At 43.9% G+C, this 17,635-nt stretch overlaps 1 pseudogene; it reads right to left on the bottom strand.

The window, feature by feature from the left end:
- Window positions 1-623: 623 nt before the first annotated feature.
- Window positions 624-10,318, bottom strand: LOC132356747 (calpain small subunit 1-like; annotated as a pseudogene).
- Between the last annotated feature and the right edge of the window lie 7,317 nt (window positions 10,319-17,635).

Genomic DNA, 17,635 nt, shown 5'->3' with positions numbered 1-17,635 from the left:
ACTTTTCTGACCTAACTAAGTAAATCTGAATTGTAGCACAAAATAGCAGTCTTAAAATCTTGAGCTGTATGTTAGCTCTTCAAAAAGGCTTTGAGGTATGCATGAGTTTATAGTGACTGCGAAAAGTTGTTGGACTTTTTTTTTTTTTTTTTTTTCTTTTTTTCAGAGAGAGCAGCCACTGGGGTACATTTATGTCCTTTTGGGCCTGGCAGGCTGGGAGCAGAATACAGACAAAGGCACTGGCGCATATGGGCCTGTTATGGCCTGGAGTTCGGGCTCTCTGGGTGGTAACTGAATGGGTATGCCAGGGTGTGTAGGGACTGGACTGATCCCCCCAGAACTGAGAGAAGGGCCCTTGGGGTGTGGAAGCAACGCAAGTGTTGGACATGGCACAGGTGCGGGAGAGGGGTCATGCAGTGGGTGTGAGATCGGGTGCGCTGGCCTGGGGTCACCCTCCGGGCAGGGCGTGGTGAAGTTTGTTGGTCCCTGGTTGTTGACGGAGAAGCTGGATGCCAAGGGCTGGGAGAACTGAAAGGCCCGTGAAGGCGTGACTGCAGACAGCCTCAGGCCTGGGAGAGACGGAAGAGTGCAAGGTGAGTCCTGCGGCGAGGAGATGAGGGGGCAGGTCTGGGGCTCCCATTCAGGAATACATGGTCAGCTGCAGCCACTCCTGGCTGTCCACCTGGATTTGTCCGGTGCCACGTCTGTCAAGAGGTCTGAAGGCACAGAAATCTGACCAGACAGCTGATGAAGCTGTCCACGTCCGTGTTCCCTCCCTCATCTGAGTAGCGTGCGATGATCCTGTCGTAGAGATGCTCATTCAGGCGGAACCCTGCTGCCTCCAAGGTTCCTGGGGAGTTCACCGCCGCGCGTGGTCCCTGAACGGTCAGCGTCAAACTGTCTGCCACAGTTTGATGTTGCGACACAAGCACTAGAATTAATTCCTCGAAGCCCAGCTTGCTGGTCGTGTCACTACCCATCACGGTCACCATGATGCAACAGGAGTCAATGCCCAAACCATCAGTCTTCAGACCAGGAGGTCGGGTCGCGACTTGGTTGAGAATGTTCGTGAGCTCTGTGGCACTGACCTCCACGTCATCTCTAGCCAGCTGGGCAAAGACTCTCCGGCACTGCCGGACCTCCTCACTCTGATTGGCCTGGATGACGGCGTAACGGGTGCGAGGGGCGGGGCTCTGCGTGTAGCGCGCAGGCGCCTCACGGGCGGCGCGAGTACCCCGGCCGGGATGCGCGTGGCCGTTCCGCCAGCCCCACGGCGCTTGGCCCTGCTGTCCTCTGTACCACCCTCCCCACCCCGGCCACCGTCTCCCCCTGACCCCAACCAGGGTCCCCCCTTCTCCCCCCCTTCTCCCCCCCTCCCCCTCCCCCTCCCGCTCCTTCAAGCACGAGTTAACCAGGACCGTGGCTGTGACTCGAGATTCCGCCTCGCTCACACGCTCGCCGGTCTGCTCACCTGTGCAGCATCCCAAGCGGTGGACTTTGGGGGAAGGCTGCTTGAGAAAACGCTAAAGAAAATTAAGCAACAAACTCCAGTTATCTCCAGAAAAAAGAAGAAAGGAAAAATTTTAAGGTAAAAAAAATTAAGCCAGTAAAAAATTTGCTGCCTAAAGGTTCTTTTACGAGGCCTGTGGGTTTTCATTTTTCTGTATGCCAATAACTTAGACATAGTGTTTAATTTGCTGCTTTATGGTAGAAAATTCGTTGATTCAACAATGATTTCTTCAATAATAACTTCTTCAGCAACTTTGTGGTGAATACCAGACGTGGATATAGGGGCAGAATAGAACTGTAAACTGGCATAAAAGACGGAAGATGCCACTGCAAAAAAGCCAGGTACCAAAATTCAAGAAAAAAGATAGGAATTCATTCTAAGGGATTTATTCTTCATCGCGACCCATGAATGCCAGGTCATCCATATAATGTCCCACCCACTTATTATACAAACTGAACAGCGAGGCCCAAGGTCCTTGAAATTTCTCCTCCCTTAAAAATAAATGCGTCTACATTTGTTGCACATTTAACAATGTGCAAAGAACCTGTGAGAAACGTGTTTTTGAATAGAGCTAATAATAACAAGGAGTATTAAAAAGTGTGATGTCGGTCCTTTAAAATTGTTTTAAGTCAAAGATCATCTGCTAGCATATGGATTTCAACTTTGCTACCCTGAAGAGATGGCTTCAGATTACAGTGTTTAAAAAATTTAGTTTACTCTCTGAACTCCAATTTAATATTAACTTTCGCTTAGAGAAATGTCTTTTTTTTTTTTTTTAGTTATTTTGTGTCCTTCATGACTTTTAAAGAGGACTCTTTTTTTTTTTTTTTTTTTTTTTTGGCTGCGTTGGGTCTTCATTGCTGTGTGTGGGCTTTTCTCTAGTTGTGGTGAGTGGGGGCTACTCTTTGTTGTGGTGTGCAGGCTTCTCATTGCGGTGGCTTCTCTTGTTGTGGAGCACCGGCTCTAGGCGCACGGGCTCAGTAGTTGCGGCACGTGGGCTTCAGTAGTTGTGGCTTGCGGGCTCTAGAGCGCCGGCTCAGTAGTTGTGGCACACGGGCTTAGTTGCTCTGCGGCATGTGGGATCTTCCCGGACCAGGGCTCGAACCCGTGTCCCCTGCCTTGGCAGGCGGATTCTTAACCACTGCGCCACCAGGGAAGCCCGAGAAATGTCTTTTGAAATCTAACCTGAGCTAAAGGAAAACTTATGCTGACAATTCCTTTTGCCGGAGAACCATTCTTTGCCACTCTCAGTGTTCCCCGTCTTGATCCTTCTGGTGTCTATTTCTGTTTTGTTTCTGAGCTCAGAGAGGGCCAGAGTATGATCCGTTCTTCCTCTAAAACCCCAGCATCACCTAGAATTGCAGACCAGGCAGGCATACAGCAGACCTGCCCACACATGCCATCAGTGGCAGGCTGACTCAGACCAGAGAGCTCCTTCTTGATTCTTCATGAAAGAGTGTGTCAAGACTAGGCTTGTACCCTGGTTCATTACAGAGTCACCTTGGCTTACACAACTAAAAGAAGAGGTTCCCTGATGGCTCATGAAACGCGGAGGAAGCCTGACCTTAAAAATGCTAAACATATGGATTACAACTGAACACCATATTGTCCCAATATCCAGAAAAGTGATGAAAGATTTTCAGTTTTAATCCCAGTGTTGGTCTCCTGAAGACACATAGAGTTTCAACTAGTGCAGGCCTTACCCCTGGATTTTTTACATGAACTTTTAGCCAAACAGCTGGTAAACAGGTTGCCTTGAATTCATTCAAACATCTCGTTATCTTTTCAAAGTTTCCCTTTGAACGTTCATTTCTCTGCTAGTCTAACTTCTTATCACCAATTTCTTCAATGGGTATAAGGATCATACTCCTTGCTCCTACAATATTATGCAAATCTATAACACTCCTAAAATGAAAACCATAGTGCTAGACTTGCTGTCATAATAAAGACTTTTGAATTGTCATAAAAAGACTAATTTAGTCTCTCTCTAATTTAAAACAAGACACTAATATATTTTAAGGATTCTAGAAAAGAGGCATTGCTATTTTCACTCATTGTCCCTGACCAGTCTTCTTTGAGTTTTAAGTCTTGCGTCTGTTTTCTCCATGTTTTCTTAACCAAAGTATATCCTATTAAAACTGGGAAGCAACCATCCTAGGTTAAGATTTCGATACATGTTTCTCTCTTTTCCTTGCCAATGTATTTCTCTGATTGTCCCTTATTTCCCATAACATTTAATACCCATATAATGCAAAAAGCTCACCATGTTAACCTAATGGATTTGTACATGTACATATGGTACCTATCTTGAAACAGTTTTTAATTTTATATAGCTGTGCAGTCAGCTGCTGGTTTCTACTGCTTCTGGAAACCTTGCCAGACCATCTGCAGACCTCTAATACTTCTGACCAGAGGGTAAATGGCAGGAATTAAATGTTACGACCGTATTCTACAAAATTTTATGATTCCAGTGCCCTAACTCAGAAGCAGTACTAACTGGCCTTCAGAAAGAGACAGAGGTTAGCAAGACCTCTACTTCAACTACAATAATGCTTCTCTGAGTCAGCAAATATTATTGACACTTGAGTAGCAGAGCTCAGACCCTACACAAATATCAGTCATCAGCTGGTCAGAATAATAGGACTGGGTATGTGGACAACAGCAGAAAGATTGTCTAGATGCTGGGCACACCTTCTTGGAATCAGGAGGAATTATTGTGACTGGCTTTGGGAACACAACAAATTATGGGATCAGGCTAACTAATTGCAGCTTTAAGGAATCCCCACCAGCAGCAAATACTCACTAGACCAGGGGTCCTCAACCCCCGGGCCGTGGACCAGTCCTGGTGCGCGGCCTGTTAGGAAGCGGGCCGCACAGCAGGGGGCGAGCGAGCGAAGCTTCATCTGCCGCTCCCCGTGGCTCCCCATCGCTGGCATTGCCACCTGAACCATCTCCCCGCCCCCGCCCCCCCACCCCGCGTCCGTGGAAAAACTGTCTTCCATGAAACCGGTCCCTGGTGCCAAAAAGGTTGGGGACCTCTGCACTAGACTGAAGGAAACAAGCTAGTGTAGCTGACCTTCTGTGTAGCAGGTGACGTGAAGGTGAGGGTGTGCAGGACATCTATGAGACCTTGTAGACCAGTGTTTTTTAGTTTTTTTAAAAAAATCAGGTGATTTTCTCTCTCTCTTTTTTTTTTAACATTTTATTTACTTTTTACTTATTTTTTGGCTGCGCAGTGTGTTAGTTGCAGCGCGCGGGCTTCTCTCTAGTTGTGGGGCACGGGCTCCAGGGCGCGTGGGCTCTGTAGTTTGCGGCAGGCGGGCTCTCTAATTGAGGCGCTAGAAATCAGTAGTTGCAGCACGCCACCTTACTTGCCCCACGACATGTGGGATCTTAGTTCCCCGACCAGGGATTGAACCCGAGTCCCCTGCATTGGAAGGCGGATTCTTGACCACTGGACTGCCAGGGAAGTCCCTGCAGACCCGTGTTGATGCAGCTGATCTGAAAATGGTTGTCCCCTTCCTCCTTAGTAATCCACTCCAAAGTGACATGATTTATGTATAATCACAGATTCATAGTTAACTCCTACAATTCTTTATTCCTGTCCTCTAACCATTTAGTTATCACGTATAACGATTACATCACGTGCTTCCTTGTATAGCGCCCCCCATAAGGGGATGTTTTTGGGGAAAGGACGCACATACACCATGCACACGTGCTGCTGTGTTTGTTGTTTCAGGGGGAGTCTAAAGTTGTTGCGTTAGTCAAAAGGGAACCTCACACTTTTATTTTGTGGGTGGAGTGGGTAGAGAGTGAAATGTGGAGGTATGCATGACAGGAAGGAAAGGAAAATTGACAGCGAATGGGTTCCTCATTCTATGAGACTGCGAGGGAACTGGTGGTGTTTGGAAAGTTCAAGTTCAAATTCCAGAGATTGGTGGTTATATGTAGAGATGTAGGTATATGGAGAGACATAGTATTGGGCTAGCCTTCCTTTTTGTTTGAAAATCAACTTTATTGAGATATCATTTACATACAATGTAATGCATCCATTTAAAATGCACAACTCAGTGTGTACACGTGTGGAACTACTGCCACAATCAAGATGGAGAATATTTCTGTCGTTCTCCAAAATTTCTTCTTGCTTCTTTTTTGTCCCTCCCTTCTTCTACTTTAGCCCCAATCAAAACAGAGCTGCTTTTTTGTCACAGCTTTTTTGAATTTTCTAGACTTATATAAATGGAATCATACTCTTATGTCTGGCATCGTACACGCAACATAATGATGTTGACATTTATTCATTTTGTTGAGTATTTAGCAGTTTGTTTCTTTTTATTGTTGAATAATATTCCACCATGTGCATGTATCACTTTCTGTTTATCCATAACCTGCCTGTGAACATCTGGATTGGTTTCGATTTTTGATTGTTGTGCTTAAAGCTGCTATGGATGATTTCCAGTTTAGGGTTATTGTGTGCAAAACTGTTATAAATACTTGTGTACAAGTCTTTGTGTGGACGTATGTTTTCATTTTTTTTGTGTATATACTTGGGAGTGGAACGTCTGGGTCATATGTTTCACTTTTTCAGAAATTACCAAAAAGTTTTTTTCTGAGTGACTGAGCCATATAATATTCCCAGAAGGGGTGTATGAGAATTCCAGTCGCTCAGCATCCTCACCTCCATTTGGTTTTGTCCATCATTTTAATTATAGCCATTCTAATGGGTGCATGGTGGAATCTCACAGTAGTTTTATATTTCCATTTCCCTGGTGACTAGTGTCATTTACATCTTTTCATGCAACTTGTATACTGTCATTAGTGAAGTGTCTGTTCAATTCTTTCACTCATTTTTTAATTGGATTGTTTGTCTTTTTATTATTGCATTGTAAGGGTTCTTTGTCTTCTTCTTATTGCATTGTAAGGGTTCTTTAAATAGTCTGGATACAAGTCCTTTGTTGAATATATGCTTTGCAAACATTTTTTACATTCTCTTGGTTGTCTTTTCATTTTCTTGACAATGTCTTTTAAAAACCCCAATTATTAAAAATTAATTAATTTATTTATTTATTTATTTTTGGCTGCATTAGGTCTTCATTGCTGCATGCCAGCTTTCTTTAGTTGCATCAAGTGGGGGCTACTCTTCATTGCGTTGAGCGGGCTTCTCATTGTGGTGGCTTCTCTTGTTGTGGAGCACGGGCTCTAGGCGCGCGGGCTTCAGTAATTGTGGCACTCGGGCTCAGTAGTTGTGGTGCACAGGCTTAGTTGCTCCACGGCATGTGGGATCTTCCTGGACCAGGGCTCAAACCCGTGTCCCCTGCATTGGCAGGCGGATTCTTAACCACTGCACCACCAGGGAAGCCCTAAAGACCCAAATTTTTATTTTGATAAAGTCTAACTTATTGACATTTTCTTTTATAGCTCATGGTTTTTCTCTCCTATTTAAGAAATCTTCAGAAAACCCAAGGTCACTAAAATTTCTCCATTGTTTTCTTCTAGAAATTTTATAGTATGAGGCTTCACATTTAGGTCTATGATCATTTCAAGTTAATTTTTGTGTATAGTTTGAGTTGACACTTTTTTTCTTGCATATGGATATCCAATCATTCCAGCACCATTAGACATATATGTGTGGATCTCTTTCTGGACTCTATTCTGTTTCATTGTTCCTTATGTCTATCTTTCTGTCAATACTGCACTATATCGATTTTTGTAGATAGCATAAGTTCTTCTTACACTATCAAGGTCTATCTTGTTCTTCTTTTTCAAAATTGTTTTGGCTGTTCTAGAGCTGTCACATTTCCAAATAAAATTTAGAATGAGCTTGTCAATTTCAGTGAGAATACTGGCTGGAATTTTGACTGGGGTTACTTTGAATCCATCAATCAATTTGAGTAGAATTGAAATCTTTCAATGAACCTATGAATTTTAATGTACTATGAATCAGAACCTTCCAATAAACCTATGAACATGGATTATTTCTCCATGTATGTGATTCTTCCTTAATTTCTTTGAGCAATGTTCTATAATTTTCAGTGACGAGTTCTCACATATCTTTTGTTATATTCCTAAGTATTGTTTGTTTTTAGGTACTCTTGCAAATAGAATTTTTATTATTTAATTTTCTAATTTACTGCTAGCGTACAGAATACAATTAATTTTTGGATGCTTAACTTTGTATTCTCTCACCTTGCTAAATTTACATATTAATTCTAGTAGCCGTCATGTAGATTTCCTTGAGGTTTTCAGCACAAATACTCATGCCGTCTGTAAATAGAGTCCAACTTTCTTCTTCCTTTCTGCCTTTATTTGCTTTTGATATTTATTTTGGTTTTTTTTTTTTCCTTACTCTCATTTTATTGTTTTGCACTGAATTTTTGCGCTCGTTGCTCACTGCGGATAACCCACCGCTATGTTAAAATCCCTGATCTGGGGAAATTTAGCAGAGATCTCAAACTAAGGCAGGAATAGGGCCAGGAAAATAGCTGCTGGATTAAAGAAGAAACCAAAAAAAGACACTGTGAAGAAATATAGTTAGCTAGAGGCAAGCCTGCAGTTTTAGCCTTGCTCTGCTGCTGCTATTGCTGATGGGGTTGGTCACATTGAGGTCCTTTTGAGCTGGTTGGAAAGAAGGAGAAAATGTGTGAGAGCTGTGAGTGGATGGGTCTTAGCTGTGGCTGGGAAACTCTGTGGACGTTAGAACTCCTAGGATTTTCAAGTGAGGAGGCCAGTATCAGTCATAGGCCAACATGCCAATCAGATCCCAGTTCCCCCTCCCCTGCACATCCACTCAAGCTGGAGAAGCAGTCTCAGCCTCTCTGCCTCAGTTTCTGGACCCTTCTTTCTTCTCCAACAGTATCATCCTCACTTCCCAGAGACCTTTCCTTCTTCCCCTAGCAAAAGCTCTCAGGAAAGATCTGAGCCCCTTTCTGTGATTAAATTCTGCCCCATCCCCACACCTCACCCACTGTTATGTTTTAACAAGGTGTATCCGAAGATGTTTTAAGTCCTGAACAATGACAGCACAAACACAACAGCAAAACATATAAAGGAAGAAAATAGTATTTATTGAACATCTATGAACCCTATGATGCCCCACGGTTATTATTTAATCATAGTAAGATCTAAAATAGGATTTGTGTCCTCAATATAGATTAAAGGACTGGGGTTTAAGAGGTTCAGCCTTTTGTTCAAGGTCATATAAAAATTGGAGAATAAATTTGAACCTCAATCTGAGTTTAAGTATAGGCCTTTTCCACTGCACTCTTCTGACCCTTCCATATTACTGAACACTTTTTGTGTAATATATTTGCTGACTTATCACTGACTCTACTATACTAGATTGTACATTTCTTGTCTGCAGGAGTGCACTCACCATTATACACCCAACCTCCAGCACAGGGCACGGCAAATAGTAGTTATTCAGTGCCAGCTTGTTGAATTGATTTAAATACCAAGAGAACCATGTGTCTATTTGCTTTATTTATTCATTCATTAAACAAATACTTTTTTGTGGTTAGACACATAGATCTAGAGTGGAAGTCACATAACCAAATAAGCAATTAATTCTACACAGTGTTACAAGCAATGATAGAGGGATGAATAAAATATTGAGGAAACACAGAAAAGAGATACCCAGAATGGCCTTGGGATGTCAGCAAAGGCTCCCTGAAGGAGGAGGGATATTTTGACGTTTGATGTTGAGAATGATGCGATGTGAAAGAGGGAAGATATTCCAGACAGAGAAGGCAGTCATGTGCAAGGTTAGGAGTGAGAGAGAGTGTGACACATTCAAGAAAATGTAAATAGCTCAGTGTGGTTGGGACATAGAAGGTGAGACGTGGAATGATGAGAGATGAGGGCAGACAATGAAGTAGGTGTCAACTATGAGAAGATAGATTATCATGTTCTGTTAAGGCTTTATCCCAAGGGAGCCACCAAAGGAATATAATCTACAGATGGCAGAATCTGATTTCTTATTTAGAAAGACCATCCTGGCTGACTTCTTTGTGGAAAATGATGGGGGGGTGGGGGTGGGGAGGACACCATTTGGTAAAGAATCGCTGAGTTCTAGGTGAAAGATGATTGTGGTCGAAACAAAGATAAAGAGTATGGGACTGGGGAAAGTGGGTAGATTTGAGAGATAATAAAAGTAAAATGCATAGGATTTGGAGACTGATTAATTTTGGGAGTAATGGAGAAAGGATTGATGAGGATGTCTTAGGTTTGGGGTTTGAGAAAATGGTGGACAGCCAGGCCATTTATGAGCTCTTGAACCCAGGTGAAGTATTCGTCTGAAGAAGAATACCTCCAATAAATACCATCCCAAATGGTGTACCAGAACCTTAAAATCATCATAACTGTTTCACTAAATTATTAGCCTCCCCCTCCCCAGCTAACTCGCCACACCTCTCTGTAACACCATCATTTCCCAAATCAATTAGGCTGCAAACCTCTTGTGCACCGTTGGTTCCTTCTGTCCTCAGCAATCCCTGCGCTTTCAGTTAGTCGCCGAGGCATTTGTCATCCTCACCAATGTCTCTTGAGTCTGCCCTCTCCTTCCCTTCCCACTGCCATAACTGCAGTTTGAGCCCTTATCACTTCATGCTGGAACTATCTCTTAGCTTGAGTAGTTTCCTAACCCGTCTTCATACCTCCAGTTGCTCCCCAGTGCAGTCCATCTGGGACCCCATGGCCGGAATGATTTTCTTTGTACACTGCTTCCATCACCTCTCCCAGCTCAGACGTGTTTAGCACACTGTTCTCTGGACGGATGAATTCCTCCCCATCTGCCCGGTGTGTCTTACGCATTTCCAGCTCGGGGAGCTTTGCTTGGAATGTGGCTTTCTCCTAACATCTTCCTCTACCTCGCTAAACAGTCTTCCTCCTGTTGGGCTCAGCTCCAGTCCCAGCCTTCATGCGTCTTCTGGGACCATCCACACCATCTCTCTGGCCTCAGAAAGCCTCTGGCACGATATCAATTTTGTTCACTTTCTGTGTTCTTCTCTGTATAAGTCTTGTCTCCCTATCTGAGCAGTCGGCCTCCCAATGCTGAGTCAGTGGACCTCTCTTCCAGCCTGTGGTGCACAGGCAGTGGAGAGACAACCAGATTCTGATCAGCTCACAATTGCTGTTCTTTCTTTTTAATTTATTATTTATTTATTTATTTATGTATTTATTTATGGCTGTGTTGGGTGTTCGTTGCGGTGTGCAGGCTTCTTACTGCGGTGGCTTCTCTTGTTGCAGAGCACGGGCTCTAGGCGCGGGCTTCAGTAGTTGTGGCTCATGGGCTCTAGAGCGCAGGCTCAGTAGTTGTGGCGCACAGGCTCAGTTGCTCTGCGGCACGTGGGATCTTCCCGGACCAGGGCTCGAACCCATGTCCCCTGCATTGGCAGGTGGATTCTTAACCACTGCGCCACCAGGGAAGTCCCAATTGCTGTTATTTCTTGCTGCCACTTGACTTTGCCATTGAAGACGGGTTATGCCAGTTTGTCTATGATTGCTGGCATATCCATGCCGGTTTAGGTCCCAGCAGTTACCTGTGTTAGGTGCCAAGATCATGCCCTTTCTGATTTACATTCCCACACCCAGACGTTGTTCCTCAAGCACGTTGCTGGCTCTGAGTGGCTAGATCTGGAATATCTTCCATATTTTAACCAGTGATGGTGCAGAAATCAGCTCTCCTATTGGAACCTCCGAGAAGCCCTAGTTTTCAGCCTTTGTCACTAGCACAGGTACCTCCTATCCTCTTGGTTAGCCCACCCCTTTGGGAGGCATTCAGTCCTTTTGGAAATTAGTTATGTTTCTTCTCTGGAAACCACATTTCCATACCCCAACTTAACTCCTATATATATCTGGCCACAGGAAGCTTCCTTACTGTCCTCCCCTCTTCCCAGCAAGGAACACCTATTCCCCCCACATTTACACAGCTGATAGAGTGAGCATATGTGTTGGGGGATGGACGGTGCATCGCACAAGCGACCCTATGCAGAGCAGAAGTGGTTCAGTCCAAGGTAACGTATGGTTGCAACCTTATGCGTAGGAGAGTCTTCTTTCATCTCTAAGTGCCTGTGCCCAGAGTTACTTTCTGTCTCCCTCCCCTTCATCCCCAAATTCATTCTGCGGCCTCCTCAGCCCCGCTCTCTGGCTGACGAGGCTGCCTTGAGCTCGGACTAAAGGAGAGTGGCTCCAGCAGACTGCAGGCTGGGAAGAGAAAGGAGGCCCCTGTTGGTTCCTAGTCCCTCCTGCTTCGCTGCAGTTGTAGTAGTGGCTCCATCATCTGCCGCAGAAGGACCTGCGCCCTCTCCCACGGCCCTAATGCTTCAGGCTCCGGGAGCGCCCTCCCTCCGTGTGTTCCTTCTGACTCCAGGGTGGTGACAGATTTCTGCTGTTGCTCCTCCCAGCATGTCAGCATCCCTCGTGGTTCCCTTCACCCTGCTTCTTCATTCAACTTCCTTTGCTAAACTCTTGTTAATGTGCCATCTGTCTGCCTCATGGATGCTAATTGATACAATGCTGTCTCGAAGAGCACCCAGACTAATCTTTGCCTTTATAGGGGTGCATCTGGGGTACATTGATCTCTCCCATGGCACCAAGCATGGGGACGGGCCACTAGAAAATCACTTGTTATCCTAGATGAAGAAAGATTATTCATAAGCTACACTCAGTTCTTTGTGTGAATCCAGGGTTCCTGTTGACAAACCAGACTGCAAGACGTGACCCCTGTTAGCACGGGGTTATTATTGATTATTGCCCAGTGGGCTTGACCCTACACCCCCTGGGGTTCCCAACTGATAGTGAAAGATCAAGATGACATAATCTTATTTATTGACGGGTGCCCAATGAATAGACTCAACGGCCTGTCTAAAACCCAGTGGAATATCTCTGCCATCTTCCAGCTCTAAATTCTAAATTCTGGGACTGATACCATTCTTTACGAAGCCAGCATGTTTGTCACTGTCCTAGAGGATGACTCTGGCAGGAGTTATTCCAAGAGGGCTGATGCTTCAACACCGCTACCTTCAGGGTAATTTGGAGATGACTTGTTCACAGTGCTCTTTCTGTTTAACAAGGGCAATGTTCATTCTCAGAAGTGGAAGAGCCACTAATCGTCTGCTATCATCAAAGAGAAACTCTTACCAGATGCCTTAGCAGAGTTTGCTGCTTTGCTGCTTTCTGGAGGCCTCAGAGATTCTTGTTTTAATTATCCTTTCTCCACACATCATGTTTTTGAAATTCCCAACATACTTCCAAGTTATTTTAGCTGGGTATCTTCCCAGCTGATCTTAAAATCAGCGTTCCTACTCTTGGCTTCTTAATGATGCTTGCCAATGGAAAAAAAAAAAAGGGCTGAAAGGATCTCAAGATCTTTTCCCTCAGGATGTAGTATAACTATCTCTTGGGGAAGGATTTTTTTCATTTAAGTGTAAAGTGCAGGGTCCAGAAGGGCCAACACATGCAAATTTGAAACAAACGTTTCCAGAGCATCAGTCCTTCACACATGCATAAAACAGATTATCCAATGGGAGCAGTACATAAATCACTCAAAAGAGAGTGCCAAAAATTCCACCGCATGCCTTCCAGAATTTAAAACCCAAACATGTTAGAGTTCCAAACCCTTACCTAAAAAATTCTGAAAGCAAAATGAACTGTGAATAACTATGGAGAAAGTAGAAACAATTCATCCACCTGATGGGACCACCTGCTAATCAAAGTTCCCACAGTGTTTCGTATCCAGCTATGAATCAAAACTCTGGAGCTAAGTTTATGGCTTAAAAAGCCAAAGACTCCTGTCACCATCATCACTGTTATTTACCAGTGACTGAGCCAGAATCTGCATGAGTCTCGATGTTTCTTAAAGGATGTTGGTCCATTCTTAAAGGATGTGTCTGATTTGGGAGAGGAGTGTGGCCTGGTTCCAGATGCTGAGGTTAATGGGCAGTGTGGTAAATCACAGTCACAGAAAAGAAAGGCCTTGGAGTGGGTGAACGAGTGTTTTAGTTTCTTAACCCACTGCACACCCACGGAAGAGAGAACTTGACATGTGTTAGAAATGTCTAAGAAGAGGTACTTCCACACATTTTTTTAGGAAAGTGTTCTTGTACTAGACACAGTGCTTAGTGCAGAACGTTTCTAAAAAGGATTTATCGAGGTAGACGTGAAATAATTCTTATAACAAAATGTCTGCCATCCTACATGCAGAAAGTAAGTGGGGCCAAACATGAGGAGCCCCCCAAAAATTGGAAAAAGAGAAATGGGTTCAGCTCTCAAACCAATGCCCTGAAATAGTCTGGCACACAGTCTGGCACTGAGCTACAAGACTTGGTTCAATGTATTTATGTATCGGTTTGCTATGGCTGCTGTAACAAAACACCCTGACTGGGTGACTTAAAACAACAGACATGTATTGCCTCACAGTATGGGAAGCCAGAAGTCTGAAGTCAAGATGACAGCAGGGCCACGCTGTCTCTGAAATGTAGAAGGGCCTCCTTCTTTGGCTCTTCCTAGCTTCTGGTGTTTACCTGCAATTGCTTGGTTTCTTGGTTTGCATCACCCCAGTTCTGTGTCCATTGTTGCATGGTGTTCTCTGTGTGTCTCTTTCTTCACATGGTTGCGTTCTTATGAGGACACCAATCATATCGGATCAGGGGCCCACCCTACTTCAGTATGACCTGACCTTAACTATTACATCTGCAACAATGGACAAGTCACATTCTGAGGTACTGGCAGTTGGGACGTCAACATCTTTTTTGGGGGGGGGGGGTAGGACACAAGTCAACATGCAACAACTTTATTGAAATATGGCAAGAATAAGATTTACAAATTAGGAGCTTTCTTCTCTGTTTCTGTTCTCCTTTTTTCTTGCCTTCCTCCCTCTTCCTTCCTTCCTCTTTCCTTCCTTTCTTACTCTCTCTCTTTCTCACCCCCCCTTCTCTCTTTCTTTCTTTTCTTGTTTCCCTAGCCATAGCATCTTGGTGAGGAGTGAAGAACAGAACTAGGAGACACTAAGTTGGTGTACATAAGAAAAGGCATGGCGATACCTAGAGAAATACAACTCAAAATGAGAAAGGCAGTCTGCCTGTGTGATGAGGACATCTCATACACAGCATAATGGAATTTTGAAGAAGGAGAAAGAAGATTTAGCAGTGTAACATGCATGAGGGAGCTAAAGATGATTTTCAGAAATTGGCTGTGTTGCCAGGAGTAGCCATCCTTTACCACCATGGAGAGCATCCTGAGTCCATAGCTATGTTACACGTCATGGCTTTGGAGTCACTTCTGTGTTCCGTTCAGCTGTGTCACTGTGATGAGCTGGCTCTGTGGAGGGAGGAAACAGGACCAGTTTTGTTCATACTACATGAAGCCTCAGGGTTAGCCTGCTACATAAATCTGATGGGGATTCTTTAGCAACGGAGGCACAATAACAAAAGACAGAGAGAAGAAAATTGTGGCAGGGTCCATTCAAGCACAGCCCAAAGGACAAAGAAGCTTGTCTGGTGGATTTTAATATTATGGCTCCTCTGTAATAGACAACTATGTCTTATACTTTCTCAGCTGAGAATTAGTCCTTCATATCACCCAAGGAAGCCCACCTGTTCTGTTCCTATGCTCATTAAACAAACTTCCCACTTTAGTTTATACTCCTTCAAGGAGAGAATGTGTTAATTGTATTAACAAAAATATTCACATCCAGAGTTTGGCAGACTTTTTTGTAAAGGGCAAGATTGCAGATATTTTCAGCTTTGCAGGCCACAGCAGCTCTGTGGCCATAACGCAGCTCTGCCGCTCCTGGGGGGAAAGCAGCCCCAGACAATACGTAAGCCTAGGGCCTGGATGTGCTCCAGCGCAACTTGCTTTACAAAAACAGGCGTCAGGCTGAGCTGGCCCGCAAGCCATTGTTTGCTGACCCTGTTTTAGACCATAGGACAATATATATATATTTTTTTGCCTTTTTAGTAAAAATTTGAATTTCTCTTTTATATGTAAATCTCAGTTTGGTTAATGTGCACTGCCTTTGAGAAACAGTTCCACCTTCTATGTGCTGACAAATTCAAGATTCTGAGTGTGTAAGACCTAGGGTCAGATCTTCCAGCACAGTTGATTCACACGCTCGTTGTTACTTCATAAAGCGTCATGGCAACAGTGTGCTGATTTTTCCTCCAAAATGGATAGGATCTCATGATACAATTTTATTTATTTATTTAATTTTTTTCTTTCGGCCACACCACGCAGCATGTGGGATCTTAGTTCCGTGACCAGGGATCAAACCCATGCCCCCCTGCAGTGGAAGTGTGGAGTCTTAACCACTGGACCACCTGGGAAGTCCCTCTCATGATACAATTTGAAGCGGTTTTCTCTTTTTGTTTTTCCTTCACTCAGTGGGGCCTCAAAGGTCAACGAGACTAGTTTTGTAAAGGAGAGTGTGAGTCCTAGAAATGTGAACTGACTTAGAAATGAAAACTGGAAGCGAGGCTGAGTATCCAGGATTCCCAACCTTAGGTTTGGTTTCCCAGCCTTTGAACTTGGCTGCTAAAAATTATCACAAAAGCTGGAGACCCGGGACTTAAGTCACCAGACAGCAGTTATATAGTGTTGATGACGGGGATGGTGAGTAAGCCACTGGCTTGGTACGAAGAAGCCAAGAGCACTCACGAACTCTCAGGATGCCCTATAGTTCGTATAATATCTTTAAAAATTTTTAAATGCCATTAAACATTTATTATCCATGTATTTATCTAAGCCTGTCTTGAACCTGTCTATGTTTTGGCTTTACATCTAGTTCAGGTAACAAATTCCATGTGTTTACTTCTCTTCTAGACAAGAAGCCCTTCTTGTTGATTTAAAGCCGCTTTTTATTAAAACTGATGGTGATGTAATCAAAAGATGCCCAAGGTGGATTATCCCAGAGAGCTCTTAAAGGGAACGCATTCCGAGGGTGTCCTTTGCAAAAAGGGTCTCTGGGTACCTTACATACCACATCACCCCAAAGTAGCAAAGTTATACAGTGGTTTTCCAACATTTTTAGCCACCAAAACTTGCTAAAAAAATTACATAGGATCTTAGGTAAAATTGGTAACGAATGCACTGGTCTACTTGTAGGCCATTTTCCGCAGAGAATTCAACGTCATGTCACACACTATCATTTTTTTCTTTTAATTTGGCTGCCCCCTCACTAGAACATCAGCTCCACGAAGTCAGAGCCTGTGTCTGTTTATCCCCAGTCACTCAAATGCATAGAAGGCATTCAGTAAATATTGTTAAATAAATGAAGCAACGTGTGAGGTCCTGAAGCCACACCTGAGCCTGAGGCTTCCTCCGTGGTTATTCCCTTTCTCTCATCCGGTACCAAACTTGGGCGTCCTCCGTGAAGCCCTTCCTGGGGTGTGAGGTGGATTTTGACTAGCATAGAACCTTGCAATAAAGCTCACACACATTTTATCTTATTGGGGCCTCTCAATCACCCTAATATGGTGCATATTATTACCACTTCCAATTTGTAGATGAGAAAATAGACTCGGAGACCATAATGGACTTGGTCGCAGTCACATTGATGGGAAATGTTAAAGCCGTAGGACTGAGACAGCTCCAAATGCACTACAGCAGAATTTCAAACTACTTTGCAGCTCATAGGAAGGAATTTTAAATTATAACCCAGAAAATACACACACACACACACACACACACACACACACGCACACACGTACAGTTAAAGCAAAGGTTCTACAAAAGAATGCCCTTACTAATGTAATATACTCTGATGTTTTTATTCTATTTAATTTAAAAAATTCTAATTGCAACCACAGACTGAAGAACAGCATTGTCTGACATCCATATTTTCTTGCATAATTTCCCCTCTCATATCATCTTTTCTCTCCATTTTGAACATGAAGGGATAATTGCTTTCTTCTCCTGCCGAGTTTCCCAGTCTCTACCTGAAGTCAGCCTGTCTGGGGAGCAGGAGTTCCCCCGAGCTGGAGTCAGGGAACACGGAACAGCCAGGACACTGTCTGAAAGGAAATGGAAAGCTTTTACGGGGGCAAAGGCGGAGAGAAAATCAAATCTGAAAGCCTGGACATCTGGGGCAGGAAACAGTTAAGAGACCACTAGGTGTTTTGAGCTGCCAAGACC

Source organism: Balaenoptera ricei, chromosome 21, assembly GCF_028023285.1.
Source record: "Balaenoptera ricei isolate mBalRic1 chromosome 21, mBalRic1.hap2, whole genome shotgun sequence".
Classification (NCBI taxonomy): Eukaryota; Metazoa; Chordata; class Mammalia; order Artiodactyla; family Balaenopteridae; genus Balaenoptera; species Balaenoptera ricei.
Note: the sequence above shows the minus strand (reverse complement) of the source record. Positions and strands in the feature narration are given on the sequence as shown.